The 16,752-nt window shown below is 47.5% G+C and overlaps 1 protein-coding gene across 4 annotated transcripts in view; it reads right to left on the bottom strand.

The window, feature by feature from the left end:
• CACNA1S (calcium voltage-gated channel subunit alpha1 S) overlaps positions 1-16,752 on the bottom strand; it is a 1,015,758-nt gene that overhangs the window by 275,166 nt on the left and 723,840 nt on the right. The window lies entirely within an intron of this gene.

The raw sequence follows: 16,752 nt of genomic DNA, 5'->3' as shown, positions 1-16,752 counted from the left end.
TTTTGAGCATTTGCATATTATTAACATGTCTATAGCTCATGTGATTTCTATAATTCCATGACTTTACTATCACTAAAGCATGAAAGATTTTACTTCATACATTTTTTTTTTTTTAAGAGAGGACAACATTTTAGTGTGCTGTTATGGGCTGTAGAAAAACAATTATCAGTAAGAGTAATACTAGCATCCTAGGGCCCATGACAGCACTTATTTAAGACTAAACTAGTAATAGGGTTGTGGAGTGATAGAGGTCCACCGTTTTTGATACTTCCTCAAATGATTGGAGACGATTCTATTTTATTTACATATAGGTCACCTATATGCAAATAAAATAGAATCGTCTCCAATCACTCAAGGTTGTGGTTTTTGCGCCAAGAAGTATCAAAAGTGGTGGACCCCTATCACTCCACAACACATTTACTGTCTCATCACTCTGGATTGGCACCTCCACAAGTGAGGGGCGAACGATACTGGCAGCACCGACTATCATTCAAATACACGTCTACACTAGTGTTATGCCTATGCTTGCACAACACCAAAAGTTGAGCATAATCGCTACTTTTTCTCTAATCAACTGACCAAAAACTACTATCCTATGTGCGCCTTTCCCTTTTTTGCCACAAATGCTCAAGACTAAAACTAGGAACAGAAAATGAAGGAGGGACTATGGCCAGTATTATGTGTCTCCTGAAGGCTACATCAGAATGAAGAAGCTGGAAACTATAGTGCTCAAAGAAAGCATAAGGATAAACTCCATGTAGCATCTGAGCGAGAGATGCATCCGCTCTCTTGGCCCAGGAAGTTGCCTCTACCCTTGTGGAGTGAGCTCCAAACCCCTTTTTTTTTTTTGGGGGGGGGGGGGGGATTTAAAGAAAGGGAAGAGTATGCAAACTGTATGGACTATTTGACCCATCTAGCAATGGAAGCAATAGAGGCTTTCTAGCCTTTTCTGCGACCCAGAAACTGCAACAAAAGATTCTCATCTTTGTTCCAAGTATAAGATCTAGACAGGCAATGTAACAGTGACAGTGTCAATTTTATTTAGCTCAGTTTTATAGATTTGGTTTGAAATATGGCAACTAATTCTAAGAAAAGAGCAAATTATTATGATTGGTCAGAACATCTGGCTATGTTGTGATGCTTTATGATAAAGAGACTCCTCCAAGAAAAGAGAGCAAAGGTTTTAAGATTATTATATTGTCCAATATAGAAGTATCTTTCAGATCCGTTTGATGTCACAACTAGGGATGAGCGAACTCGAACTGTATAGTTCGGGTTCGTACCGAATTTTGGGGTTTCCGTGACACGGACCCGAACCCGGACATTTTCGTAAAAGTCCGAGTTCGGGTTCGGTGTTCGTCGCTTTCTTGGCGCTTTTGTGACGCTTTCTTGCCGCTTTTTGAAAGGCTGAAAAGCAGCCAATCAACAAGCGTCATACTACTTGCCCCAAGAGGCCGTCACAGCCATGCCTACTATTGGCATGGCTGTGATTGGCCAGAGCACCATGTGACCCAGCCTCTATTTAAGCTGGAGTCACATAGCGCCGCCCGTCACTCTGCTCTGATTAGCGTAGGGAGAGTAGGGCGAGATTAGGCGGATTAACTCCTCCAAAGGACTTGATTATTGATCGATCTGCAGCTGTGGGTCATTGAGCTGCTGATACTCAATTGCTCACTGTTTTTAGGCTGCCCAGACCGTTTGTCAGTCACTTTTCTGGGGTAATCGGCGGCCATTTTGTGTCTTGTGGTGCGCCAGCACAAGCTGCGACCAAGTGCATTTAACCCTCAATGGTGTAGTTGTTTTTTGGCTAAAGCCTACATCAGGGTGAAGCTGTCACACCAAGTGCATTTAACCAGCAATAGTCTGTTTATTTTTTGGCCATGTACTACATCAGGGGCAAGCTGCGCCTGTCACCAAGTGCATTTAACCCTCAATGGTGTGGTTGTTTTTTGGCTAAAGCCTACATCAGGGTGAAGCTGTCACACTAAGTGCATTTAACCAGCAATAGTATGTTTATATTTTGGCCATATACTACATCAGGGGCAAGCTGCGCCTGACACCAAGTGCATTTAACCCTCAATGGTGTGGTTGTTTTTTGGCTAAAGCCTACATCAGGGTGAAGCTGTCACACCAAGTGCATTTAACCAGCAATAGTCTGTTTATTTTTTGGGCATATACTACATCAGGGGCAAGCTGCGCCCATCACCAAGTGCATTTAACCCTCAGCAGTGTGGTTGGTCAAGCTGTCACACCAAGTGCATTTAACCATCAATAGTCTGTTCATTTTTTGGCCATATACTACATCAGGGGCAAGCTGTGCCTGTCACCAAGTGCATTTAACCCTCAGTAGTGTGGTTGGTCAAGCTGTCACACCAAGTGCATTTAACCAGCAATAGTGTGTTTTTTTTTTGGCCATATCCCAGTCTAATTCTGTCAGTAAATCTATACCTGTCACCCAGCGCATAAATACTAGGCCTCAAATTTATATCCCGCTAAATCTGTCGTTACTGCTGTACTGTTCTGGCTGGGCAAGTTATTTAGTGTCCGTCAAAGCAAATTTTTTGTTCTGGGTTGAAATACAATTCCCAATTTAGCAATTTCCTAATTTAGTGGTTTCTGCTGTATCAGAGCTATTTGAAATCTATCCCTAAAAGGGTATATAATATTCAAGGTGCACATAGGGTCATTCAGAATAACTTCACACACACGCTACTGTGCATTTCCAAGTCTAATTCTGTCAGTAAATCTATACCTGTCACCCAACGCCTAAATACTAGGCCTCAAATTTATATCCCGCTAAATCTGTTGTTACTGCTGTACTGTTCTGGCTGGGCAAGTTATTTATTGTCCGTCAAAGCACATTTTTTGTTCTGGATTGAAATACAATTCCCAATTTAGCAATTTCCTAATTTAGTGGTTTCTGCTGTATCAGAGCTATTTGAAAATCTATCCCTAAAAGGGTATATAATATTCAAGGTGCACATAGGGTCATTCAGAATAACTTCACACACACGCTACTGTGCATTTCCAAGTCTAATTCCGTCAGTAAATCTATACCTGTCACCCAGCGCCTAAATACTAGGCCTCAAATTTATATCCCGCTAAATCTGTTGTTACTGCTGTACTGTTCTGGCTGGGCAAGTTATTTAGTGTCCGTCAAAGCACATTTTTTGTTCTGGGTTGAAATACAATTCCCAATTTAGGAATTTCCTAATTTAGTGGTTTCTGCTGTATCAGAGCTATTTGAAATCTATCCCTAAAAGGGTATATAATATTCAAGGTGCACATAGGGTCATTCAGAATAACTTCACACACACACACTACTGTGCATTTCCAAGTCTAATTCCGTCAGTAAATCTATACCTGTCACAGAGCGCCTAAATACTAGGCCTCAAATTTATATCCCGCTAAATCTGTTGTTACTGCTGTACTGTTCTGGCTGGGAAAGTTATTTAGTGTTCGTCAAAGTACATTTTTTGTTCTGGGTTGAAATACAATTCCCAATTTCGCAATTTCCTAATTTAGTGGTTTCTGCTGTATCAGAGCTTTTTGAAATCTATCCCTAAAAGGGTATATAATATTCAAGGTGCACATAGGGTCATTCAGAATAACTTCACACACACGCTACTGTGCATTTCCAAGTCTAATTTTGTCAGTAAATCTATCCCTGTCACCCAGCGCCTAAATACTAGCCCTCAAATTTATATTCAGCTGAATTTGAATACAATACATTGGGCCAAATAATATTTTTGTTGTTGTGGTGAACGATAACAATGAGGAAAACATCTAGTAAGAGACGCGGACGTGGACATGGTCGTGGTGGTGTTGGTGGACCCTCTGGTACTGGGAGAGGACGTGGCCGTTCTGCCACATCCACACGTCCGAGTGTACCAACTACCTCAGGTCCCAGTAGCCGCCAGAATTTACAGCGATATATGGTGGGGCCCAATGCCGTTCTAAGGATGGTAAGGCCTGAGCAGGTACAGGCATTAGTCAATTGGGTGTCCGACAGTGGATCCAGCATGTTCACATTATCTCCCACCCAGTCTTCTGCAGAAAGCGCACAGATGGCGCCTGAAAACCAACCCCATCAGTCTGTCACATCACCCCCATGCATATCAGGGAAACTGTCTGAGCCTCAAGTTATGCAGCAGTCTCTTACGCTGTTTGAAGACTCTGCTGGCAGGGTTTCCCAAGGGCATCCACCTAGCCCTTCCCCAGCGGTGGAAGACATAGACTGCACTGACGCACAACCACTTATGTTTCCTGATGATGAGGACATGGGAATACCACCTCAGCATGTCTCTAATGATTACGAAACACAGGTGCCAACTGCTGCGTCTTTCTGCAGTGTGCAGACTGAACAGGAGGTCAGGGATCAAGACTGGGTGGAAGACGATTCAGGGGACGATGAGGTCCTAGACCCCACATGGAATGAAGGTCGTGCCACTGACTTTCACAGTTCGGAGGAAGAGGCAGTGGTGAGACCGAGCCAACAGCGTAGCAAAAGAGGGAGCAGTGGGCAAAAGCAGAACACCCGCCGCCAAGAGACTCTGTCTGCTACTGACCGCCGCCATCTTGGACCGAGCACCCCAATGGCAGCGTCAAGGAGTTCCCTGGCATGGCACTTCTTCAAACAATGTGCTGACGACAAGACCCGAGTGGTTTGCATGCTGTGCCATCAGAGCCTGAAGCGAGGCATTAACGTTCTGAACCTTAGCACAACCTGCATGACCAGGCACCTGCATGCAAAGCATGAACTGCAGTGGAGTAAACACCTTAAAAACAAGGAAGTCGCTCAGGCTCCCCCTGCTACCTCTTCTGTTGCTGCCGCCTCGGCCTCTTCTACTGCTGCCGCCTCCGCCTCTTCTGCTGCTGCCGCCTCCGCCTCTTCCTCCGACTCTGGAGGAACGTTGGAACCTGCCTCCCAGCAAACAGGGGATGTACCACCAACACAACCTCCATCACCAAGCGTCTCAACCATGTCACACGGCAGCGTTCAGCTCTCCATCTCACAAACATTTGAGAGAAAGCGTAAATTCCCACCTAGCCACCCTCAATCCCTGGCCCTGAATACCAGCATTTCTAAACTACTGGCCTATGAAATGCTGTCATTTAGCCTGGTGGACACAGACAGCTTCAAACAGCTCATGTCGCTTGCTGTCCCACAGTATGTTGTTCCTAGCCGCCACTACTTCTCCAAGAGAGCCGTGCCTTCCCTGCACAACCAAGTATCCGATAAAATCAAGTGTGCACTGCGCAACGCCATCTGTAGCAAGGTCCACCTAACCACAGATACGTGGACCAGTAAGCACGGCCAGGGACGCTATATCTCCCTAACTGCACACTGGGTAAATGTAGTGGCAGCTGGGCCCCAGGCGGAGAGCTGTTTGGCGCACGTCCTTCCGCCGCCAAGGATCGCAGGGCAACATTCTTTGCCTCCTGTTGCCACCTCCTCCTTCTCGGCTTCCTCCTCCTCTTCTTCCACCTGCTCATCCAGTCAGCCACACACCTTCACCACCAACTTCAGCACAGCCCGGGGTAAACGTCAGCAGGCCATTCTGAAACTCATATTTGGGGGACAGGCCCCACACCGCACAGGAGTTGTGGCGGGGTATAGAACAACAGACCGATGAGTGGTTGCTGCCGGTGAGCCTCAAGCCCGGCCTGGTGGTGTGCGATAATGGGCGAAATCTCGTTGCAGCTCTGGGACTAGCCGGTTTGACGCACATCCCTTGCCTGGCGCATGTGCTGAATTTGGTGGTGCAGAAGTTCATTCACAACTACCCCGACATGTCAGAGCTGCTGCATAAAGTGCGGGCCGTCTGTTCGCGCTTCCGGCGTTCACATCCTGCCGCTGCTTGCCTGTCTGCGCTACAGCGTAACTTCGGCCTTCCCGCTCACCGCCTCATATGCGACGTGCCCACCAGATGGAACTCCACCTTGCACATGCTGGACAGACTGTGCGAGCAGCAGCAGGCCATAGTGGAGTTTCAGCTGCAGCACTCACGGGTCAGTCGCACTGCGGAACAGCACCACTTCATCACCAATGACTGGGCCTCCATGAGAGACTTGTGTGCCCTGTTGCGCTGTTTCGAGTACTCCACCAACATGGCCAGTGGCGATGACGCCGTTATCAGCGTTACAATACCACTTCTATGTCTCCTTCAGAAAACACTTAGGGCGATGATGGAAGAGGAGGTGGCCCAGGAGGAGGAGGAGGAGGAGGAGGAGGAAGAGGGGTTATTTTTAGCACTTTCAGGCCAGTCTCTTCGAAGTGACTCAGAGGGAGGTTTTTTGCAACAGCAGAGGCCAGGTACAAATATGGCCAGCCAGGGCCCACTACTGGAGGACGAGGAGGACAAGGATGAGGTGGAGGAGGATGAGGATGAAGCATGGTCACATCGGGGTGGCACCCAACGCAGCTCGGGCCCATCACTGGTGCGTGGCTGGGGGAAAAGGCAGGACGATGACGATACGCCTCCCACAGAGGACAGCTTGTCCTTACCCCTGGGCAGCCTGGCACACATGAGCGACTACATGCTGCAGTGCCTGCGCAACGACAGCAGAGTTGCCCACATTTTAACGTGTGCGGACTACTGGGTTGCCACCCTGCTGGATCCACGCTACAAAGACAATGTGCCCACCTTACTCCCTGCACTGGAGCATGATAGGAAGATGCGCGAGTACAAGCGCACGTTGGTAGACGCGCTACTTAGAGCTTTCCCAAATGTCACAGGGGAACAAGTGGAAGCCCAATGCCAAGGCAGAGGAGGAGCAAGAGGTCGCCAAGGCAGCTGTGTCACGGCCAGCTCCTCTGAGGGCAGGGTTAGCATGGCAGAGATCTGGAAAAGTTTTGTCAACACGCCACAGGTAACTGCACCACCACCTGATACGCAACGTGTTAGCAGGAGGCAACATTTCACTAACATGGTGGAACAGTACGTGTGCACACCCCTCCACGTACTGACTGATGGTTCGGCCCCATTCAACTTCTGGGTCTCTAAATTGTCCACGTGGCCAGAGCTAGCCTTTTATGCCTTGGAGGTGCTGGCCTGCCCGGCGGCCAGCGTTTTGTCTGAACGTGTATTCAGCACGGCAGTGGGCGTCGTTACAGACAAACGCAGCCGCCTGTCTACAGCCAATGTGGACAAGCTGACGTTCATAAAAATGAACCAGGCATGGATCCCACAGGACCTGTCCGTCCCTTGTCCAGATTAGACATTAACTACCTCCCCTTAACCATATATTATTGTACTCCAGGGCACTTCCTCATTCAATCCTATTTTTATTTTCATTTTACCATTATATTGCGAGGCTACCCAAAGTTGAATGAACTTCTCCTCTGTCTGGGTGCCGGGGCCTAAATATATGCCAATGGACTGTTCCAATGTTGGGTGACGTCAAGCCTGATTCTCTGCTATGACATGCAGACTAATTCTCTGCTGACATGAAGCCAGATCCTCTGTTATGGGACCTCTCTCCTCTGCCTGGGTGCTGGGCCTAAATTTATGAAAATGGACTGTTGCAGTGGTGGGTGACGTGAAGCCTGATTCTCTGCTATGACATGAAGACTGATTCTCTGCTGACATGAAGCCAGATTGTCTGTTATGGGACCTCTCTCCTCTGCCTGGGTTCTGAGCCTAAATTTATGAAAATGGACTGTTACAGTGGTGGGTGATGTGAAGCCTGATTCTCTGCTATGACATGAAGACTGATTCTCTGCTGACATGAAGCCAGATTGTCTGTTACGGGACCTCTCTCCTCTGCCTGGGTGCTGGCCTAAATTTATGAAAATGGACTGTTACAGTGGTGGGTGACGTGAAGCCTGTTTCTCTGCTATGACATGAAGACTGATTCTCTGCTGACATGAAGCCAGATTGTCTGTTACGGGACCTCTCTCCTCTGCCTGGGTGCTGGGCCTAAATTTATGAAAATGGACTGTTGCAGTGTTGGGTGACTGTGAAGCCTGATTCTCTGCTATGACATGAAGACTGATTCTCTGCTGACATGAAGCCAGATTGTCTGTTACGGGACCTCTCTCCTCTGCCTGGGTGCTGGGCCTAAATTTATGAAAATGGACTGTTGCAGTGGTGGGTGACGTGAAGCCTGATTCACTGCTATGATATGAAGACTGATTCTCTGCTGACATGAAGCCAGATTGTCTGTTACGGGACCTCTCTCCTCTGCCTGGGTGCTGGGCCTAAATTTATGAAAATGGACTGTTGCAGTGGTGGGTGACGTGAAGCCTGATTCACTGCTATGACATGAAGACTGATTCTCTGTCACGGGACCTCTCTCCTCTGCCTGGGTGCTGGGCCTAAATATCTGACAATGGACTGTTGCATTGGTGGCTGACGTGAAGCCTGATTCTCTGCTATGACATGAAGACTGATTCTCTGCTGACATAAAGACAGATTCTCTGTTACGGGACCTCTCTCCTCTGCCTGGGTGCCGGGGCCTAAATATCTGAGAATGGACTGTTCCAGTGGTGGGTGACGTGAAGCCAGATTCTCTGCTATGGGACCTCTCTCCAATTGATTTTGGTTAATTTTTATTTATTTAAACTTTATTTTAATTCATTTCCCTATCCACATTTGTTTGCAGGGGATTTACCTACATGTTGCTGCCTTTTGCAGCCCTCTAGCCCTTTCCTGGGCTGTTTTACAGCCTTTTTAGTGCCGAAAAGTTCGGGTCCCTATTGACTTCAATGGGGTTCGGGTTCGGGACGAAGTTCGGATCGGGTTTGGATCCCGAACCCGAACATTTTCGTGAAGTTCGGCCGAACTTCTCGAACCCGAACATCGAGGTGTCCGCTCAACTCTAGTCACAACCAATAAAAATATCAACTTGAAAGTGATAATACAGGTAGGGGGATCTTCCAAGGCCTCAAAAGGGGTTCAGACAAACTTGAGGATCAAATTAAAATCTTAAAACAGACAATTATTCTGATGGCGAGACATCATCAAGAGGCAACAACGAACCTTCTAATCTAAAAATGTCTAACTGTCTAACTGGATATCATCAAGAACTAAGGGTTGCAACGTGGTCCTTCAGAGCGCTATGTTTATATTTTTTGTCTAAATCTACCTGAAAGAAATCTAGGGTGAGGGAAATACCAATTTTTTAAACTAAGAGTCAAACCTCACACATTTAGCAAAGGAGTTCCACACTTTGAAGGGTCACTGAATTTTGAGACATGTCAAAAAAAAATTATTGGTGAGGTCTAATTGCCAAGACCCCTACCAATTGCAAGAATGAAGAGATAAAAATACTTGCATAGCACACTCTCTCCTTCCTCACAACAGGGGACTGGCCAATAGACTTTCTATTGAGTCCATCTTATTTCTCTCCTGCAGCAAGGGTGAGAGAGCATGCTAGGCGAATACCTATCTTTCTTCATTCTAGCGATCCGTGGGGATTTCAGCACTCGGACCTCCACCAATTAAAACTTTTGATCTATGTCTATGACATATCAAAAGTAGGGATGAGCGAACTCGAACTGTATAGTTCGGGTTCGTACCGAATTTTGGGGTGTCCGTGACACGGACCCGAACCCGGACATTTTCGTAAAAGTCCGGGTTCGGGTTCGGTGTTCGTCGCTTTCTTGGCGCTTTTGTGACGCTTTCTTGGCGCTTTTTGAAAGGCTGCAAAGCAGCCAATCAACAAGCGTCATACTACTTGCCCCAAGAGGCCATCACAGCCATGCCTACTATTGGCATGGCTGTGATTGGCCAGAGCACCATGTGACCCAGCCTCTATTTAAGCTGGAGTCACATAGCGCCGCCCGTCACTCTGCTCTGATTAGCGTAGGGAGAGGTTGCGGCTGCGACAGTAGGGCGAGATTAGGCAGATTAACTCCTCCAAAGGACTTGATTAACTGATCGATCTGCAGCTGTGGATCATTGAGCTGCTGATCCTCAATTGCTCACTGTTTTTAGGCTGCACAGACCGTTTGTCAGTCTCATTTTTCTGGGGTGATCGGCGGCCATTTTGTGTCTTGTGGTGCGCCAGCACAAGCTGCGACCAAGTGCATTTAACCCTCAATGGTGTGGTTGTTTTTTGGCTAAAGCCTACATCAGGGTGAAGCTGTCACACCAAGTGCATTTAACCAGCAATAGTCTGTTCATTTTTTGGCCATATACAAAATCAGGGGCAAGCTGCGCCTGTCACCAAGTGCATTTAACCCTCAATGGTGTGGTTGTTTTTTGGCTAAAGCCTACATCAGGGTGAAGCTGTGACACCAAGTGCATTTAACCAGCAATAGTCTGTTCATTTTTTGGCCATATACAAAATCAGGGGCAAGCTGCGCCTGTCACCAAGTGCATTTAACCCTCAATGGTGTGGTTGTTTTTTGGCTAAAGCCTACATCAGGGTGAAGCTGTCACACCAAGTGCATTTAACCAGCAATAGTCTGTTCATTTTTTGGCCATATACAAAATCAGGGGCAAGCTGCGCCTGTCACCAAGTGCATTTAACCCTCAATGGTGTGGTTGTTTTTTGGCTAAAGCCTACATCAGGGTGAAGCTGTCACACCAAGTGCATTTAACCAGCAATAGTCTGTTTATTTTTTGGCCATATCCCAGTCTAATTCTGTCACTAAATCCATACCGGTCACCCAGCGCCTAAATACTAGGCCTCAAATTTATATCCAGCTAAATCTGTCCCTAGTGCTGTAGCTGGGCGAGTTATTTAGTGTCCGTTCAAGCACATTTCTTGTTCTGGGTTGAAATACAATTCCCAATTTAGCAATTTCATAATTTAGTGGTTCCTGCTATATCAGAGCTATTTGAAATCTATCCCAAAAAGGGTATATAATATTGAAGGTGCACATTGGGTCATTCAGAATAACTTCACACACACCCGCTACTGTGTATTTCCAAGTCTAATTCTGTCACTAAACCCATACCTGTCACCCAGCGCCTAAATACTAGGCCTCAAATTTAAATCCCTCTAAATCTCTCGTTACCGCTGTACTGTTGTTGCTGGGCAAGATATTTAGTGTCCGTCAAAGCACATTTTTTGTTCTGGGTTGAAGTACAATTCCCAATTTAGCAATTTCATAATTTAGTGGTTCCTGCTATATCAGAGCTATTTGGAATCTATCCCTAAAAGGGTATATAATATTGAAGGTGCACATTGGGTCATTCAGAATAACTTCACACACACCCGCTACTGTGTATTTCCAAGTCTAATTCTGTCACTAAACCCATACCTGTCACCCAGCGCCTAAATACTAGGCCTCAAATTTAAATCCCTCTAAATCTCTCGTTACCGCTGTACTGTTGTTGCTGGGCAAGATATTTAGTGTCCGTCAAAGCACATTTTTTGTTCTGGGTTGAAGTACAATTCCCAATTTAGCAATTTCATAATTTAGTGGTTTCTGCTATATCAGAGCTATTTGAAATCTATCCCTAAAAGGGTATATAATATTGAAGGTGCACATAGGGTCATTCAGAATAACTTCACACACCCGCTTCTGTGCATTTCCAAGTCTAATTCTGTCACTAAATCCATACCGGTGACCCAGCGCCTAAATACTAGGCCTCAAATTTAAATCCCTCTAAATCTCTCGTTACCCACCGCTGTACTGTTGTTGCTGGGCAAGATATTTAGTGTCCGTCAAAGCACATTTTTTGTTCTGGGTTGAAATACAATTCCCAATTTAGCAATTTCATAATTTAGTGGTTTCTGCTATATCAGAGCTATTTGAAATCTATCCCTAAAAGGGTATATAATATTGAAGGTGCACATAGGGTCATTCAGAATAACTTCACACACACGCTTCTGTGCATTTCCAAGTCTAATTCTGTCACTAAATCCATACCGGTGACCCAGCGCCTAAATACTAGGCCTCAAATTTATATCCCGCTAAATCTCTCGTTACCGCTGTACTGTTGTTGCTGGGCAAGATATTTAGTGTCCGTCAAAGCACATTTTTTGTTCTGGGTTGAAGTACAATTCCCAATTTAGCAATTTCATAATTTAGTGGTTTCTGCTATATCAGAGCTATTTGAAATCTATCCCTAAAAGGGTATATAATATTGAAGGTGCACATTGGGTCATTCAGAATAACTTCACACACACGCTTCTGTGCATTTCCAAGTCTAATTCTGTCACTAAATCCATACCGGTGACCCAGCGCCTAAATACTAGGCCTCAAATTTAAATCCCTCTAAATCTCTCGTTACCCACCGCTGTACTGTTGTTGCTGGGCAAGATATTTAGTGTCCGTCAAAGCACATTTTTTGTTCTGGGTTGAAGTACAATTCCCAATTTAGCAATTTCATAATTTAGTGGTTTCTGCTATATCAGAGCTATTTGAAATCTATCCCTAAAAGGGTATATAATATTGAAGGTGCACATAGGGTCATTCAGAATAACTTCACACACACGCTTCTGTGCATTTCCAAGTCTAATTCTGTCACTAAATCCATACCGGTGACCCAGCGCCTAAATACTAGGCCTCAAATTTAAATCCCTCTAAATCTCTCGTTACCGCTGTCCTGTTGTAGCTGGGAAAGTTATTTAGTGCCCGTCAAAGCACATTTTTTGTTCTGGGTTGAAGTACAATTCCCAATTTAGCAATTTCATAATTTAGTGGTTCCTGCTATATCAGAGCTATTTGAAATCTATCCCAAAAAGGGTATATAATATTCAAGGTGCACATTGGGTCATTCAGAATAACTTCACACACACGCTTCTGTGCATTTCCAAGTCTAATTCTGTCACTAAATCCATACCGGTGACCCAGCGCCTAAATACTAGGCCTCAAATTTAAATCCCTCTAAATCTCTCGTTACCCACCGCTGTACTGTTGTTGCTGGGCAAGATATTTAGTGTCCGTCAAAGCACATTTTTTGTTCTGGGTTGAAGTACAATTCCCAATTTAGCAATTTCATAATTTAGTGGTTTCTGCTATATCAGAGCTATTTGAAATCTATCCCTAAAAGGGTATATAATATTGAAGGTGCACATAGGGTCATTCAGAATAACTTCACACACACGCTTCTGTGCATTTCCAAGTCTAATTCTGTCACTAAATCCATACCGGTGACCCAGCGCCTAAATACTAGGCCTCAAATTTAAATCCCTCTAAATCTCTCGTTACCGCTGTCCTGTTGTAGCTGGGAAAGTTATTTAGTGCCCGTCAAAGCACATTTTTTGTTCTGGGTTGAAGTACAATTCCCAATTTAGCAATTTCATAATTTAGTGGTTCCTGCTATATCAGAGCTATTTGAAATCTATCCCAAAAAGGGTATATAATATTCAAGGTGCACATTGGGTCATTCAGAATAACTTCACACACACGCTTCTGTGCATTTCCAAGTCTAATTCTGTCACTAAATCCATACCGGTCACCCAGCGCCTAAATACTAGGCCTCAAATTTATATCCCGCTGAATTTGAATACAATACATTGGGCCAAATAATATATTTGTTGTTGTGGTGAACCATAACAATGAGAAAAACATCTAGTAAGGGACGCGGACGTGGACATGGTCGTGGTGGTGTTAGTGGACCCTCTGGTGCTGGGAGAGGACGTGGCCGTTCTGCCACATCCACACGTCCTAGTGTACCAACTACCTCAGGTCCCAGTAGCCGCCAGAATTTACAGCGATATATGGTGGGGCCCAATGCCGTTCTAAGGATGGTAAGGCCTGAGCAGGTACAGGCATTAGTCAATTGGGTGGCCGACAGTGGATCCAGCACGTTCACATTATCTCCCACCCAGTCTTCTGCAGAAAGCGCACAGATGGCGCCTGAAAACCAACCCCATCAGTCTGTCACATCACCCCCATGCATACCAGGGAAACTGTCTCAGCCTCAAGTTATGCAGCAGTCTCTTATGCTGTTTGAAGACTCCGCTGGCAGGGTTTCCCAAGGGCATCCACCTAGCCCTTCCCCAGCGGTGAAAGACATAGAATGCACTGACGCACAACCACTTATGTTTCCTGATGATGAGGACATGGGAATACCACCTCAGCATGTCTCTGATGATGACGAAACACAGGTGCCAACTGCTGCGTCTTTCTGCAGTGTGCAGACTGAACAGGAGGTCAGGGATCAAGACTGGGTGGAAGACGATGCAGGGGACGATGAGGTCCTAGACCCCACATGGAATGAAGGTCGTGCCACTGACTTTCACAGTTCGGAGGAAGAGGCAGTGGTGAGACCGAGCCAACAGCGTAGCAAAAGAGGGAGCAGTGGGCAAAAGCAGAACACCCGCCGCCAAGAGACTCCGCCTGCTACTGACCGCCGCCATCTGGGACCGAGCACCCCAAAGGCAGCTTCAAGGAGTTCCCTGGCATGGCACTTCTTCAAACAATGTGCTGACGACAAGACCCGAGTGGTTTGCACGCTGTGCCATCAGAGCCTGAAGCGAGGCATTAACGTTCTGAACCTGAGCACAACCTGCATGACCAGGCACCTGCATGCAAAGCATGAACTGCAGTGGAGTAAACACCTTAAAACCAAGGAAGTCACTCAGGCTCCCCCTGCTACCTCTTCTGCTGCTGCCGCCTCGGCCTATTCTGCTGCTGCCGCCTCGGCCTCTTCCTCCGCCTCTGGAGGAACGTTGGCACCTGCCGCCCAGCAAACAGGGGATGTACCACCAACACCACCACCACCACCTCCGTCACCAAGCGTCTCAACCATGTCACACGCCAGCGTTCAGCTCTCCATCTCACAAACATTTGATAGAAAGCGTAAATTCCCACCTAGCCACCCTCGATCCCTGGCCCTGAATGCCAGCATTTCTAAACTACTGGCCTATGAAATGCTGTCATTTAGGCTGGTGGACACAGACAGCTTCAAACAGCTCATGTCGCTTGCTGTCCCACAGTATGTTGTTCCCAGCCGGCACTACTTCTCCAAGAGAGCCGTGCCTTCCCTGCACAACCAAGTATCCGATAAAATCAAGTGTGCACTGCGCAACGCCATCTGTAGCAAGGTCCACCTAACCACAGATACGTGGACCAGTAAGCACGGCCAGGGACGCTATATCTCCCTAACTGCACACTGGGTAAATGTAGTGGCAGCTGGGCCCCAGGCGGAGAGCTGTTTGGCGCACGTCCTGCCGCCGCCAAGGATCGCAGGGCAACATTCTTTGCCTCCTGTTGCCACCTCCTCCTTCTCGGCTTCCTCCTCCTCTTCTTCCACCTGCTCATCCAGTCAGCCACACACCTTCACCACCAACTTCAGCACAGCCCGGGGTAAACGTCAGCAGGCCATTCTGAAACTCATATGTTTGGGGGACAGGCCCCACACCGCACAGGAGTTGTGGCGGGGTATTGAACAACAGACCGACGAGTGGTTGCTGCCGGTGAGCCTCAAGCCCGGCCTGGTGGTGTGTGATAATGGGCGAAATCTCGTTGCAGCTCTGGGACTAGCCAATTTGACGCACATCCCTTGCTTGGCGCATGTGCTGAATTTGGTGGTGCAGAAGTTCATTCACAACTACCCCGACATGTCAGAGCTGCTGCATAAAGTGCGGGCCGTCTGTTCGCGCTTCCGGCGTTCACATCCTGCCGCTGCTCGCCTGTCTGCGCTACAGCGTAACTTCGGCCTTCCCGCTCACCGCCTCATATGCGACGTGCCCACCAGGTGGAACTCCACCTTGCACATGCTGGACAGACTGTGCGAGCAGCAGCAGGCCATAGTGGAGTTTCAGCTGCAGCACGCACGGGTCAGTCGCACTACAGAACAGCACCACTTCACCACCAATGACTGGGCCTCCATGCGAGACCTGTGTGCCCTGTTGCGCTGTTTCGAGTACTCCACCAACATGGCCAGTGGCGATGACACCGTTATCAGCGTTACAATACCACTTCTATGTCTCCTTGAGAAAACACTTAGGGCGATGATGGAACAGGAGGTGGCCCAGGAGGAGGAGGAGGAGGATGAGGAAGAGGGGTCATTTTTAGCACTTTCAGGCCAGTCTCTTCGAAGTGACTCAGAGGGAGGTTTTTTGCAACAGCAGAGGCCAGGTACAAATGTGGCCAGCCAGGGCCCACTACTGGAGGACGAGGAGGACGAGGATGAGGAGGAGGTGGAGGAGGATGAGGATGAAGCATGGTCACAGCGGGGTGGCACCCAACGCAGCTCGGGTCCATCACTGGTGCGTGGCTGGGGGGAAAGGCAGGACGATGACGATACGCCTCCCACAGAGGACAGCTTGTCCTTACCCCTGGGCAGCCTGGCACACATGAGCGACTACATGCTGCAGTGCCTGCGCAACGACAGCAGAGTTGCCCACATTTTAACCTGTGCGGACTACTGGGTTGCCACCCTGCTGGATCCACGCTACAAAGACAATGTGCCCACCTTACTTCCTGCACTGGAGCGTGATAGGAAGATGCGCGAGTACAAGCGCACGTTGGTAGACGCGCTACTGAGAGCATTCCCAAATGTCACAGGGGAACAAGTGGAAGCCCAAGGCCAAGGCAGAGGAGGAGCAAGAGGTCGCCAAGGCAGCTGTGTCACGGCCAGCTCCTCTGAGGGCAGGGTTAGCATGGCAGAGATGTGGAAAACTTTTGTCAACACGCCACAGCTAACTGCACCACCACCTGATACGCAACGTGTTAGCAGGAGGCAACATTTCACTAACATGGTGGAACAGTACGTGTGCACACCCCTCCACGTACTGACTGATGGTTCGGCCCCATTCAACTTCTGGGTCTCTAAATTGTCCACGTGGCCAGAGCTAGCCTTTTATGCCTTGGAGGTGCTGGCCTGCCCGGCAGCCAGCGTT

This window comes from Bufo gargarizans, chromosome 3 (assembly GCF_014858855.1).
Source record: "Bufo gargarizans isolate SCDJY-AF-19 chromosome 3, ASM1485885v1, whole genome shotgun sequence".
Taxonomy (NCBI): Eukaryota; Metazoa; Chordata; class Amphibia; order Anura; family Bufonidae; genus Bufo; species Bufo gargarizans.
This window is presented reverse-complemented; position numbering and strand designations above follow the sequence as displayed.